Source organism: Melanerpes formicivorus, unplaced genomic scaffold (assembly GCF_026170545.1).
Source record: "Melanerpes formicivorus ecotype bairdi unplaced genomic scaffold, bMelFor1.0.p_v2 SCAF_4, whole genome shotgun sequence".
NCBI lineage: Eukaryota > Metazoa > Chordata > Aves > Piciformes > Picidae > Melanerpes > Melanerpes formicivorus.
In genome coordinates this window covers 13,047,123-13,060,027 of record NW_027142356.1, presented here as the reverse complement: position 1 = coordinate 13,060,027, position 12,905 = coordinate 13,047,123, and the positions used below count along the sequence as shown (strand labels likewise).

General features: G+C 35.7%; 1 protein-coding gene across 14 annotated transcripts in view; it reads left to right on the top strand.

Moving 5' to 3' along the window:
- Positions 1-12,905, top strand: part of TENM3 (teneurin transmembrane protein 3) — a 423,644-nt gene that overhangs the window by 37,529 nt on the left and 373,210 nt on the right. For all 14 annotated transcript variants that reach the window (XM_068137014.1, XM_068137013.1, XM_068137012.1 and 11 more), the window contains exon 2: positions 577-650. The gene's annotated coding sequence lies outside the window, so the exon portion shown is untranslated. The remainder of the gene's footprint in view (positions 1-576; positions 651-12,905) is intronic.

Genomic DNA, 12,905 nt, shown 5'->3' with positions numbered 1-12,905 from the left:
GAAGCATGCCACACTCTTTAGGCTATTTTCTGTGGCAGAAGTACAGTAAGCCTGTATTTTTGGAAAAAAATAATTGCTGTTATAAATTATTTTGTGTTTGTATATGAATAGGTATTTAAGTTGGGAGTGACCTCCAGAGGTTGCCTGGTTCAGTTCCTTGCTCAGCTCAAAGCTGGCTTGGTTAAATTGGCTTGCTCACTGTTGCATCTAGCACATTCTTGACTACCAGCAGGGTGGCGACCCTGTGGCTTCTCTCAGCAACCTGTGTTGTTATTTGCCCATCCTTATGGTAAAGAATTAGTGATTTCAGATTAATTAGCAAGTAGGAAGTGACTTCATGTTCCTGTTACTATGTCCTAGCTCCTTTCCCTCTTTTCTCTGTACCTGAGCATAAAATAAAGAAGCTGCTTCCATACTGTACCTCTTGTTTAGACAGTTTGCTCCTTCTCATGGAGAATGCTTCTTACACTGAAGCACTTTCCAACTAGACTATGTACTTTTAGTTTTGTGTTAGTGAGAGAACACTTTCTCTCCTTGTTGATTCTACTTGAATAATTGTCTTTCCGTTTTCCATAGGAGTCTGTTGCAAGGTGAAAGAAAGTCTTTGAGACACTGGCAACAATCAGGCAACTGTTTCTTTAACACTAGAGGTAAGCTGCCATTATGTGTCCTATTTGGTATTATATTGGAAGGGAAGTGAGAAGAAAATGGAAAACTAAGAATGGTGTTTCAGAAAGATGACATTTCCATATATAAAAATAGTTTGCTCTTTTCTGTGAATGCCTAAAACCAAATAATATTTATGCTGATGTTACATAGATCCTACCCTTTGTCTATTGAAATGCAGAACTTTCTATTTCCCCACATCTAGTTTTGTTTTAAATGAGTATACTTCTTCCCTGACTTACTGCCAGTAAGAAAATGATACTTTAGCTATTTGTTCAGACATTTAACCAGGGTGAGAATGAATTTTAAAGGAATGTATAGATGGGAATATAATTTTTGGGCTGAGGCAAGGTGAATCATACTTTTAGCCAGGGAAGTATTTCCCCTAGGTTTCTCAGTGAAAAAACTTCATTGACCAAACATGTCTTTCTGCTTTCAGAATACAGCAATGCCCGGCCCCTGTGTCCCAGTGTTAAAAGGTGGCAACTTATCAGTTGTCTAAGTGTTACTTAAGAGTAGTAACTCTCAATTTGTGCGTAAGAGGGATTAGCAGAAGAAAGAACTAGAGATTTAATTTTTTATTTTTTTTTTTTTTAGCATCTAAAATACTTAATTTCTGCAACAACACAAGTGAAAGGAATACATGGGACTATAAATTGGAGTAAGATTTCTTTTCAGAGACAGGCTGCATAATATGTGTTTGTACTATGGAATGCTACAGTTTACTAGGCTAATGATACAGCAGAAGGTTAATCGGTTGTCTTCTCTTTCTGAGGCAGCTATTTCGAGGAATAGCTATTTCTAAACTTTTCCATCCCAATTTCTGTCTACCAGAATGAGCTACGATGAACAACTGAAAGGAGAATAAACAGTGGCTTCTGTTCTGAAGTGCACTTCCTTTTTACTTTAAAGCAATGATTAACCCTTTTTAAATCTTTTTTTGATGTGACCAGACAAAGAGAGACTCATATAGTCTTTTGAGATTTGCCTGCCGTGAACCTTCTTCAAAAATCATGACCTTAGCTGTCCAAGTGGCAAGGCTTTCAAGTTGGTAAAGTAGATTTAAATGAGAAGAAAGCAAAATGTCAAATATGCATATTTTTTCCTGTAGGTGTAGCATAGTCACTAGCAGTACTTTGTATCAGCTAGAGCACGTGTGAGTGTATTAACAACACAGGTTGTTGCTGGCAGTAGAGGGGAGCAAACTATACCAACATTCTTGTACCCGAATATGCAAGCGTTTAATATATAAATGTGAACATAGGTTATGTTTATTTTTATCTGGAGGTAGTGATACTGACAAAGTCATTCTTGGCAACAAGGCCACGCTTTGTAATGCAGATCTATGTATACCTTTTTCTTTATGGTCATAGTAACTTCTTGTCATATGAACTTAGAAGTCCCAAGCGAGGCTTTCCCATCACGGTAGAACAAGAACTCAATAACTTGTTATTCAAAATCCTATGATAGAATACATTTCTGTCATCAGAAATTGGGTTCTTTACACATTTCCCTGGGAAAGAATAACACTCCAGTGACCATTTCAATGTATGCACTGGGTTATAAAGGGAGTTTCAGAGATACTGTACTTATCAGCTGCACATGAACAGTTTGTGGTTTGAAGAGGGAACCTGGGATGGAGAAACCCAGCCTTCTGTATCCAATTTTACCCAGTGGAATATGGCATTAAACAACGCTATTTTGTGTTTAAAATTTCATTTTGTGTGTTGGAACAGTAGACCGTATGGTTTATCTGGAAAAGCTTGTGGATAATTTGTTCATCATTGTTTCTTCATTTTCTACTTTATAAATCAGATCATATGAGGAAATATATTGAGATAATCAAAGATAAACCTTACAGTTAGCATTATATAAACTATACCTTATGTCTTAATTACTTTATTGGAATAGAGAAGTTGTACCTTTTTTATTTAAGTTACCCATTTGAATTAAAGTCAGATTGAACTGAGGACTAAAAATCAGATGTCTCTGAAGTATTCCATTACAAAAGAGTATGGATGTTCTGTTTCACAAGAGCTGCTTGAAGCATTAAACATCCTTAGGAAATCAAGTTACTGTTTTTAATATGTCAACTGGACTTGGGATATGCTTTCTGATATCAGCCAGGTTTTAAAGAACGTTGGTGACTTTTTTTTTTTTTCCATTGCACTCTGGCCTGTATTTATTTACCTGTCTCCTTTTATACATTTGTTTTTATGCATTAGTTTGCAAATGGAATATTTTCTGAAGATAGGTTTAGGATGCAGTATAGCTGACCTGTAAAAGTGCATAAGCTATGCAAATGTATACATTATGTGAGACAGACTGGAAAGCTGTCTATCGCTGTTTATATAGCTTTTAGTATTGCTGTTTATTGTCATTTATTTATTCCATGTTTTAAACATATTGTAGTGTTTCTCACTCCTGAGACTTTAAGTGGAACAGCCTCACAAAGAGACACCCTTTGCCAAGTAAAAATGAATGATCAGAGAAAGTACGCCAGGACTATAATAATGTTTGTAACATTCATTAACTCTTTGTTAAGTAATGTATTCAGACTGACTAGTGTTTCCCAGCTTCTACATCACCCATTATGTGTTCTAGTAAATTAAAGCTAGGAAACCTTTGTTGGAGTTATAACACTCAAACTGACATCTAATTCCCCCAGACAATAGGTACAAGCCTGCGAGCCTCTCTAATTCTTTTCAGTCTTTACATTTATCGATTCTTTTGTAAACGTGTTTCATCCAATCTATTACAAACAGCACTGGTTAGAAATGTGAAGTTTACCACGTTTGACCTAAGGCACATTAAAAACAATAACTATCTGGCATGCAATCATGTATCCCACACTTACTTCTAATCAGAAAGAAAACATGTATCGGTAACTGCTTGACTGGCTTGATAACCTGCTTTGCTTAGAGGACTGACGTGTTAATTCTTTGATCTGACTGGTTTGGATATGACTTTAGTTCAGCTATCACTTGTGTTTGACACTCTAAATGTTTGATTACTTGAGTTGCCTTATGTAAGTAGCTTATTTTGATTCAAGACTTCATTTTGTCTGGTCTTGAGTAATGTTTTGCATACAGCATGGATGTGATTTTTTGGAAATGTTTTAATTTTCTTCTCTCCCCTCAAGATGTCAGCTTTTTGGTATGTCTTAATTTGGAAAAGTTAGCAAAGAGGCCATTCATTATCCATGAATGGATAGAAAAAACAGTAACTTTTAATGAAAAGAATACATTTTTATTTTGTTCATATCTTATGCTGTAAAACATTTGTAATAAATAATTGATAGTAAATAAACACATCTTATTTTTCCCCACCATAGTTATCATCAGTACCAAAGCTTTGAAACTCAGCAAATTTATGATAGCTGTTAGTGTAAGAAAATCAAACCCTACTCCTGATCCTGTTTGCTTTTTGTCCTTGTTATTCTTGAGCAGAACTTGAATTTGGTAGCCAAAATGCAGGATAAGGAATGTATGAATAGCCAATAACCAATGAATTTAATTAAAATCTGAAAATTAAATCAGGTATTTCTATTTTAAAAAAAAAGTTTTTGAAATACATGATGAAAATTTTCTGTATTTTAAAAAGTTTTTAGGTTGTTATTATTGGTTATGAATTGCATAAGACAATGGTAGAAGCAAATATTTTTTAATAAAAATTGAGCATGTTTTCAGACTGTTTTAATTCTCAAACCTCTAATCAGGGGGTCTCTCAGCCTGGTTAAATACCTTGCTGAGATCTGCTGTGTTTGCCAAGAAAATAATAAAAAAGAGACCAGGCTACAAAAATGAAGAAATACAAGGTTTTAGCATTTGAAATCTCTCCATAGAATACATGTTCCAGTTCCTTTGTTTTCCCTAGTTTACATGAAAACGCCAGTGACTTCAGAGAGATTTTTAAGCACTGATGAGCTGGATGGTTGGTTGGTTGGTTGTTTTTTTTTCCCAAGTCACTGAAGCTCTTCAGGATGGTTTTTTTATTTATGTGTTCTTACCAAAATTCTTAGACACCAATTATATGTTGTCAGTTTCACCGTGACGCAGGGTGAAAGAGGGAGCAGGGGATACAATAGGTACTGCTTTCTACTTCTGTAATTACAATGAAGCATTCCAGTGAAGTTCTAAAGGACATCTTCAGTGCAAGTGCTAACAGGAAGAGGCAGTTATTCCATGGTATAGGATTTTCTGGGTCTGAGGTGGAGGCTGCTTTGTAAGGATTTTCTACATAAAGGCGATTTGTAGGTATTATGAGCTAGATGTTGTGAAAGTTACCCAGTATAGTGAGGACAGCTGTCTTGTTTTTGTCTTTCTTGTCTCAAGAGGTCCTGTACACCACTGTTGTTTTCCTGGTGTGGTATGGGTCCTGGCTTCTGTTGGCAAGACCATGTTAACCTGGCATAATCATTGGCTCACTAATTTTTCTGGTGTGGCAGATGACGGAAGAGGAATGTTTGGGGAAGTTTCTAACTTCGACAAATACGGTGATAAATTCACTTGGCAAAGGCATATTACTCCTTTCTCCCTATTGAGTAGTAATGACCTCCTCCAAAAAAAGAGCTTGTGGTAACATTCAGGAAATAAAAATCCTACCATCTTTCATAGTAATAATGTTAGCCTAGATACAGATGTTATAATCGACTAATTGGTGTTGTTGGACAGTGGCAAATTGTTTCCTTTAGGTATCTGTAAGTGATGTGATGAGCAAGCATTTAAGCTTTACTTGGTAGCTCAACTGCTTCTTAAAAGTAAATCAAATTAAAAAGTAATTAAAAAGTAAATTTCCAAGTATTTTGATTTGGTTTTGTTCTAAAAGCTTTTCTTTCCCTTTTTACTTCATGGCTTGTTCCATGCTTGTTTTCTCCATATTTTGCTACTACTATGTTGTAAAACTAGTGATGACAATTGGTCAAGTTAATGATGTTTGCAGATGAACGTCCCTATCCTTTTGGAAGCTTTGAACTGTTGAAGGAATATCTGCAAAAGCATTGCAAGAAACATGTGACTATAATGTGCTAGTTATTCAGTGAAAGAAGAACCTTTATACTCGGCTTAAGCACCTCTGACTATTGTAGATCAACATGAAGGATTGAGGCTTGATTTTTGTAAGGAATGTGGGAAGCATTTGTGAGCTACAACAATATAGACAGGAACACATCACCTTTGTATCTTTCTTTGGTTGTAGAGAGAATCTGCTACAGAAGGAGAAAAATCTCAGTAATTTTCAAGGTGGCTTTTCTGTAGTCAGATATTTTGGAACACTTCTAAGAATTGTGTGAATTTGTAGTAAGCTATAATGTGTTTATGAAAACATGGATTTCTTGGCAAGGAAGATGGTGTGGAAAAGGCCAACTTAAAGGAGGATATAATTAACCTCAGCTAAAGGAAGTAGGTTGACAAGCATGTTACCGGGGTTCAGGCTAAAATATTGTTCACACATGGACCTCAGTTATCTGCGGAACAAAGGAAGCGCTTCAATAACTCTCAGTACAGAAAGATCATAGTAGTACATTTGCCTTTTATGAAGTTACTATTGGTAAGATATTCACAAATGCAATGCTTGGTTCTTGATATTGGAATCTTTGGAGCTAAATTAGTAAAACAGCCTTGTGTAGCTATCAGTGAATGCCTTTGTGAACTGAATGTTCCTTTTTAGGTCACTAGAAGCAGTAATTACTCAATAAAAAGCAATGTGCTTTAATTACAATAATTTTTTTTTGTGCAAATCTACTTGATGTAAAAAGTAATTCACAGTAAGAGAGAAGAAAATTGAAACCTGACAAATGTGGGTTTGTGCAGAACTTTCTTACAAGTGTAGAACTCTGTCTTTAATGTGTATTAGTTGCTAAATCAAGTCAGATGTCTGAGGCGAGAACTGGAGAGCTGAGAGCAAATATTCATAATGGAAGCTGATAAAAACCTTAATTAAGCTGCTGTTATCTTTCCATGATAAATTTAGAACTTTTCCATAAGTGACTTAACACTCCATTTGCATTCAGGAGTGTTTGATTTAGATCAGTTTCTTTGTTACTAGGTCTGAAGATGTCTCTTTGATAGCCCTAGCTGTGTATCATTGAAGAGGAGCCCAGGAGCTTTGTTTCTGCTGTGTTACCATGTAGAGGAGATGTATATGGACCTAAGGCTTTTCCAGGGCTGAAATACCCTGAGAAATGCTTTTTGTAAGGACTAATGTTTTATTCTTCCAATTCTTCAACCACAAATTCCTTAATCTCTTTTAGTTGCTCTATAAGGTGAAAGATGAGAGGAGCAAACAGGTGTAGAATAATTATCCTAACTCTTAGCAATGATATTTTACAAGAGGCCGTTCATGCAACTGTGTCAGATCTGAAACTTTGCTCATTTTTTTCTCAGTTGTGTTCAGAAAGAAGGACATCTGCCTTTTGAGGTCACCAAGTTTTTATTTGGGGTCAACTTCTATACCAAAATAATTTGTGTATTTGTGAAGTTATATTTGGGGAAACACTCAAGGCGGGTACTGTAAGAGCTTAGAAAATAGCATTGGTGTGGGTTTTTTATATCATGCAGGAGATAATAATCAGACAGTTTTACAAAACAAGACCAGAATCTTGATCACTTAGACTCAGTTGCAGTAGTTGAAAGTAGGAAAAAAAATGATAGGTGCTAATCAGCTGAAATCAGCTGAAATTTTCTCATGATTGTGGCAGGGTTTTTCCGTGTATCCATCTCCTTGACAGTTGTGTACTGGTGGTGATTTGACAGCCATTCTGCCTATTTGTCTCACTCTTGTGTGATACAGATTTCACTGTAGTTACCCATTTCATCTTCCTATTCCAGTACTGCACAATATCTCTACTGCTATTCTAAAAACTAGGAATAATTGAAGAATACTGCTGGCACTCACTTCATTCTAAGAGGCTTAATCTTGAAAACTTTTATCTTGCTAACTTTGACTAAAAGGATAATTTCAAGCATGTTTTTTAGAAGCATTGCTCTGCACACTTTAAGACGACTATATTCCTGTGGTGTTAACTGCAACTAAAATTAAAGGCTTTGAGATGAGGACTTATTTGGATGATTCTTTGAATAACAAGTTACTATAGTGTCATCAGATTATTTGAATAGGTTTGGTTTCTCTGTGTATTTTTGCTTTCAGGCATTGTATACATTGTATAATGTGTTACTAAATCATCAATGACTAAACTGTCTGACAGATACTTTTTCAATGTAATCCTTTTCAGGATAATTGAGATTGAAAGGTAATTCTTGCATTGCAATTTTTTTGACCAAAAAGAAAACGTAACTTTTTTTCTGTCTGGAAATTCTGCCATTGTTTCTGAACTAGACATTTTAATAGTGTTCTATTGTATAATTTGCTTACCACAATTAGAGGGAGCACCTAGTACCAATCTTACACAAATAACAAGCAGTATTCAAAACTGTCATTCTTACGGTCAGCAAAATTCGAGATGGAATGGATTATTAAGTTGATGTAGATTACAAAAGTCATCTCTTTTTCTGTCTTAAATTACAGTATTCATATGTTTTTTTTATATCCAAACAAACACAAAACAGAAAAGGTGTGAAAGGAAAGGGATCTCTGAGCAATAGATGTGCAGACAATAATGTACATGACTCCTTTTAAACAATGAAAAGAAACAAGATTGTTAAATGCAAGTGCTTTTTTGTTGTTGTCTTTTTGGCCTTTTTTTTGTGTGTATTTTGTTGTTCTTTTTTGATGGATTTTGGTTTGGTTGTGTGGGGTTTGGTTTGGTTTTGGTTCTTGTTGCATTATGATGCTTCTGAGTCAGCAGTGTTTCAGAACTTCTGAAGTGTTAGGCTGTTTTTGGTTTTTTTGGGGTGTTGGGGAATCAGAGATCAGCGAAATACTAGCCAATATGTGTGACCCTGAAGTGTTTAAATTTACAACAGTGATTTGAGTTGCTTCTTGGACAATTGCCATTTGCAAGAAACTGATAATTAAATAAAATATTGTTAGCTTTCTTACCTGTCAATCATTGCAGCATAAGATTTTTTTGCAGTAGCATCTCTGGATGGTCTGTATAGTAAATTAGCTAAGCAATGTGTATCAACAGAAGCAGATAACGAATACTTTTTAAAAACCTGACAATTTACAGTCTAAGGTTAATCTGTTGTAAGGCTTCTTATTAATCTGATTAGCTGCATTTTAAGGAGATGGAAACAGACCGAAGATGTAACAGTTTCTCCATGCAGGTTTATGCTATTTTACCATGGTAGAAGGTATGTTTCTGGACAAATAAATATTCTCTTTGAATAGTTCTGCATACCAGCAGGTGTAGGAGCATCAAACAGGAAGATGCAGACCCAGAACACATGTAGCACTTAGGTTATCTGTTTAGATTCTCTGGTTTGGGATTAGAAACATGATGAATGTAGGTAACTCCTACAGAGAAGTGGATATCAAAGCTTTACTTTGCTGTCTTGCTTCCCTCAGGTTGTGTACTGTCCTCTCAACTCTAGTATTTGGCAAGCACTTCACTGTGGTAGCTGTGCTTCCAAAGAGCTGCTGAGAACAGAAGCAGATGGCAGCTCAGTCATTTAGCCATCCTGCACTGTTTACTTCTATATTTCTCTGGAAACTGAAGTTAATTGATGTTAAGTTGTAACTTCCTGCTCTCTTGGTTGTTTTTTGATTGTTGCATTTTTTTTTATTCTTTCCTTTTGTGGATTTTTTGGTCTGTTGGTTATTTTCTGGTTTGGTTTTCAGGTTTATGGGGTTTGTGGTGGGTTGGGGTTGTTGTTGATTTGATTGTTGGGTGTTCTTTTTTTTCTCCTAGTCATAAATATTTCAGAGCTGTGATGCATTTCCAGTTAGAAAGTTAAATGCAGGGTAAAGGCAACAAAATGGCTTGTTTTGTGAAAGGTGGCTGTTTACTTCATTGTGAATGTTATGAACAATATGAATTTCACCACTGGTTTATGTGAATGTTGCTATGGTTTTGAATTTATATTTTTTTTTATCATCTTCCTTCAAACCCAAATCCTGGGCTGCTAGAGAAATCAGGCACAATCCTTGATTGATTGCCCATAAATCAGAGAGGAGGAAACTGGTCCCTTTGCATTACAGCTTGTGCATGCATCCTGGAAATTCAGCTTCTTTCTCTTCTTGGATCTGATGTGCAAAGACCTGTGAAGGCAAGAACGATATTGCCCATAAATTGCCTTACGTTAATTTCTATTCCAATTCTGTGTAGCACATGTAAGTGAAAATCTTGGAAATATGTTTGCTAAATCATGTGGTAAATGGTCTTGTTGATGACTGCAGAGTTGCTCTGGGGATGGAGTTGTTAAGCAGTTGTTATAGGAATCCAACAGGGCAAATTAAGAGAAACCTCTGTGTGTGCTTGTTATTTTAGGACTTTTATGCTTGTCTGCTGAGACACCTCATATTGGACCTCATGACCTAAAAAGGCTTTATGTCTTTTAGTCAGAGGTTAACTTCTGAAATCTCAATTACTGACCTATCAAAATGATCACCTCCAAGGGAGGGTTTAATGTTGTTATTCTTTAATGCTAAATAGCTGAATATTGCTGTTAATAATACATATAAAGTAGCTTTTTAGCATTCTGCTTAGTTTTATGTGGTAGTTCCACTTAGAGCTGAGTCTTTTTGTACTTGCAAATTCAGGGGGTTATTTATGCTTCTTTGTAACTGCTGAGCAGTTTTCTTATTTGTTTGTAACACTATTGCAAGCATTTCCTTAATCTGCGAGTGTTCAGGATACAGTGGGTGGAATTTAAAGCTGTACTTGAGTGTTCCTTGGAAATACTATTCCAAGTACACAAAACCACTGTGCGAGGTAGAATTTGCTGTTACAATAAATTCCATCATAGAAGAACCGATGCAAGGTAGTTTTTGCTAGTTTCAATTGTTAGCATTTCCAGACTTAAATGTGCAGCCAATTTAAAACAACTATTGCTGTTGCTTTTACTGCTTGCTCAGTACATCTCCAGATGCATGCTTGAAAGATTTATCAGTTCTTAATGCTAGTATACAAATGTGTATTTCTACAAAAATGTCCAATTTTAATATGTAAGGAGCAGCTGAATCATTTTTCTTACTTTTTTCTCCCCCAGTTTCATTCAACTTTCTCAGAAGTATCTGATATGAAAAACTGTCATCATCTTTTAATATCATTTTTGCCAGGATCCTAAGAATTTTCACTAGCCTCTGAAAGCAGCTTTACTGACAGATCTTGAGTTCCAGCTGAATCAGTTAAGATTTCTGATGGCATGATTATTTTGCCAGTCATTATTATAACAGTGGAACTCCTCTTTGAGGAAGGAAAGGATTATGCTTATTTTGTATGATTCATACTCTAGCTTTACTTCTATAGTAGTAAAATTCATTGCTTGGTAACTACAAAGGACTCATACCACTGGAAAACGTAACCCCATTTACATAGGTTGTCATGCGCACAGTTAGGTTAGTTTCAGAATAAGCACATGACGAAGGAAGAGTAGCAGAGTAATAAAGAGGGGCTATGTGTTCTGTTTTAATTTATGGAATGTTGGAAAGTGTTCAGGTATCTTTAAAAATACCTGAAAAGACATTCTGTCCTTCCTGGTTTTCCTCAGATTCCTCTGGTAAGGTATATAAATGTGCTTTTAAAACTTACTATGTGCATTTATATAGAATATTTTAGGGCCCTCCATTGTCTTTAAATAGTGTTTTTCCACTATCCTTACCAGCTTATTTGTAAGATTCTGTATTTAGAACTTTTCTGAAAAACTGTATTCTAACCTGTATATGCACTAGTGTTCACTTCCCATATTCTTCTCTGTATCTTGTTTGTAGTAGTAATGAAGGTATCCAAAATTAGTTTTATCTATTGCCACAGAATGATTTATTAATGTAAACCTGATACCAATATTTACCTTGAAGAAATTCATACTGATTCATATCCCTCTTGCGAGACTGCAGAAATGTCAGTGTTAAACTGATCTAACAGGATGATGCAGAGTGTTATTTGCAATTTGGAAAAAAAACAAACCCAAAGAAACCCATAGGTCTTTTAGCTTGTGTAATATTAGACCAGCTGATAAAAGGTCTCACTAACCATGTTGTCATCAAAGAATAATTTTCATTCAGTAGTATTCTGGAAATATCCCAAAGCTCTGAATAAATATCTTGAGCTGTGCTTTGCCGTTGTGCATGTGCTTCTGTTGCTAGTGTAAGTTGAGCTATGTGGCCTTCAAGTACAGGAAAGAGGCGCAGAGATGAGGCAGTAGTACTGATTTAAACTGCGTGTGCTGACTTGACCAGGTCTGTTTGCTAAACAAACCAGTGTCCTTATGGTTGAAAATCACCCTGCAAACCTTGACAATAGAAGAAAAAAATATAACTAAAATCTAAAAAAAAAAAAAAAAAAGGGTTTAGGACATATCAGGTTTTTTCCATGGTGCCAAGCATTTTCAGTTTGTATTTAAGGGAAAGGGTGTATAGTGTTTTGGAGGTGGCGTGCAGCAACATGCTGGGGTGCCTAGTAACAGCACTTTCCACTCACATGAATGCTGAAAGGAGTTTTAGGCTTCTGTTTGCAAAGGCAGCAATAGAAAGGGTAAGTGAATGGAGGCGGAGCCAAAATTACTGCCTTTGTTATGCGCAAGGACATAAAAAGCCTACTTTTCTAATGAAGATTGTTACTGAATCCATTGCTGTTGCTGTTTCATATTGAGCTTCTGTTAGGCTAATAGTTTTTTAAAAAAGCTGAAAGGCAGTTGAAGGTATGCATGGAAAGTGCATTGAGCGCTGAAACAATTACAAGTCTCTGGCTGCACTTCTTAATGAAGGCAGTGGTGATGTTGATGTTGCAAAGTGTAATGGACGTTCCTTTCCATGAAATTAAGTGAATTTGCCCGTAATCCCTAGCAGATTAACCTCTTGAGGTAATACCCATCTCCTTAACATCTTTCTGGAGCGACAGGTACCTAAAGAGAAACAATAAAGTTAATTCTGTATGTGTTCATCTTTAAAATGTTGCTGTTTGAACATTGCCTCTTCAATAGAAGCTGATTTGGCAGAACCTGACTGCCTTATAATTGGATCTTCTACTAGATTTTTAAAGAATTCCTGAGATGCTAATAAATAATTAAAAAAAAAAAAAAAAAGAGTTTTTAGTCCAGCCTATAACTGCAGAGTATTTAAAAATATAGTGTAACAAATCACTGCAGGTACAGATGAAAAACAGCATATGATGCTGCAAA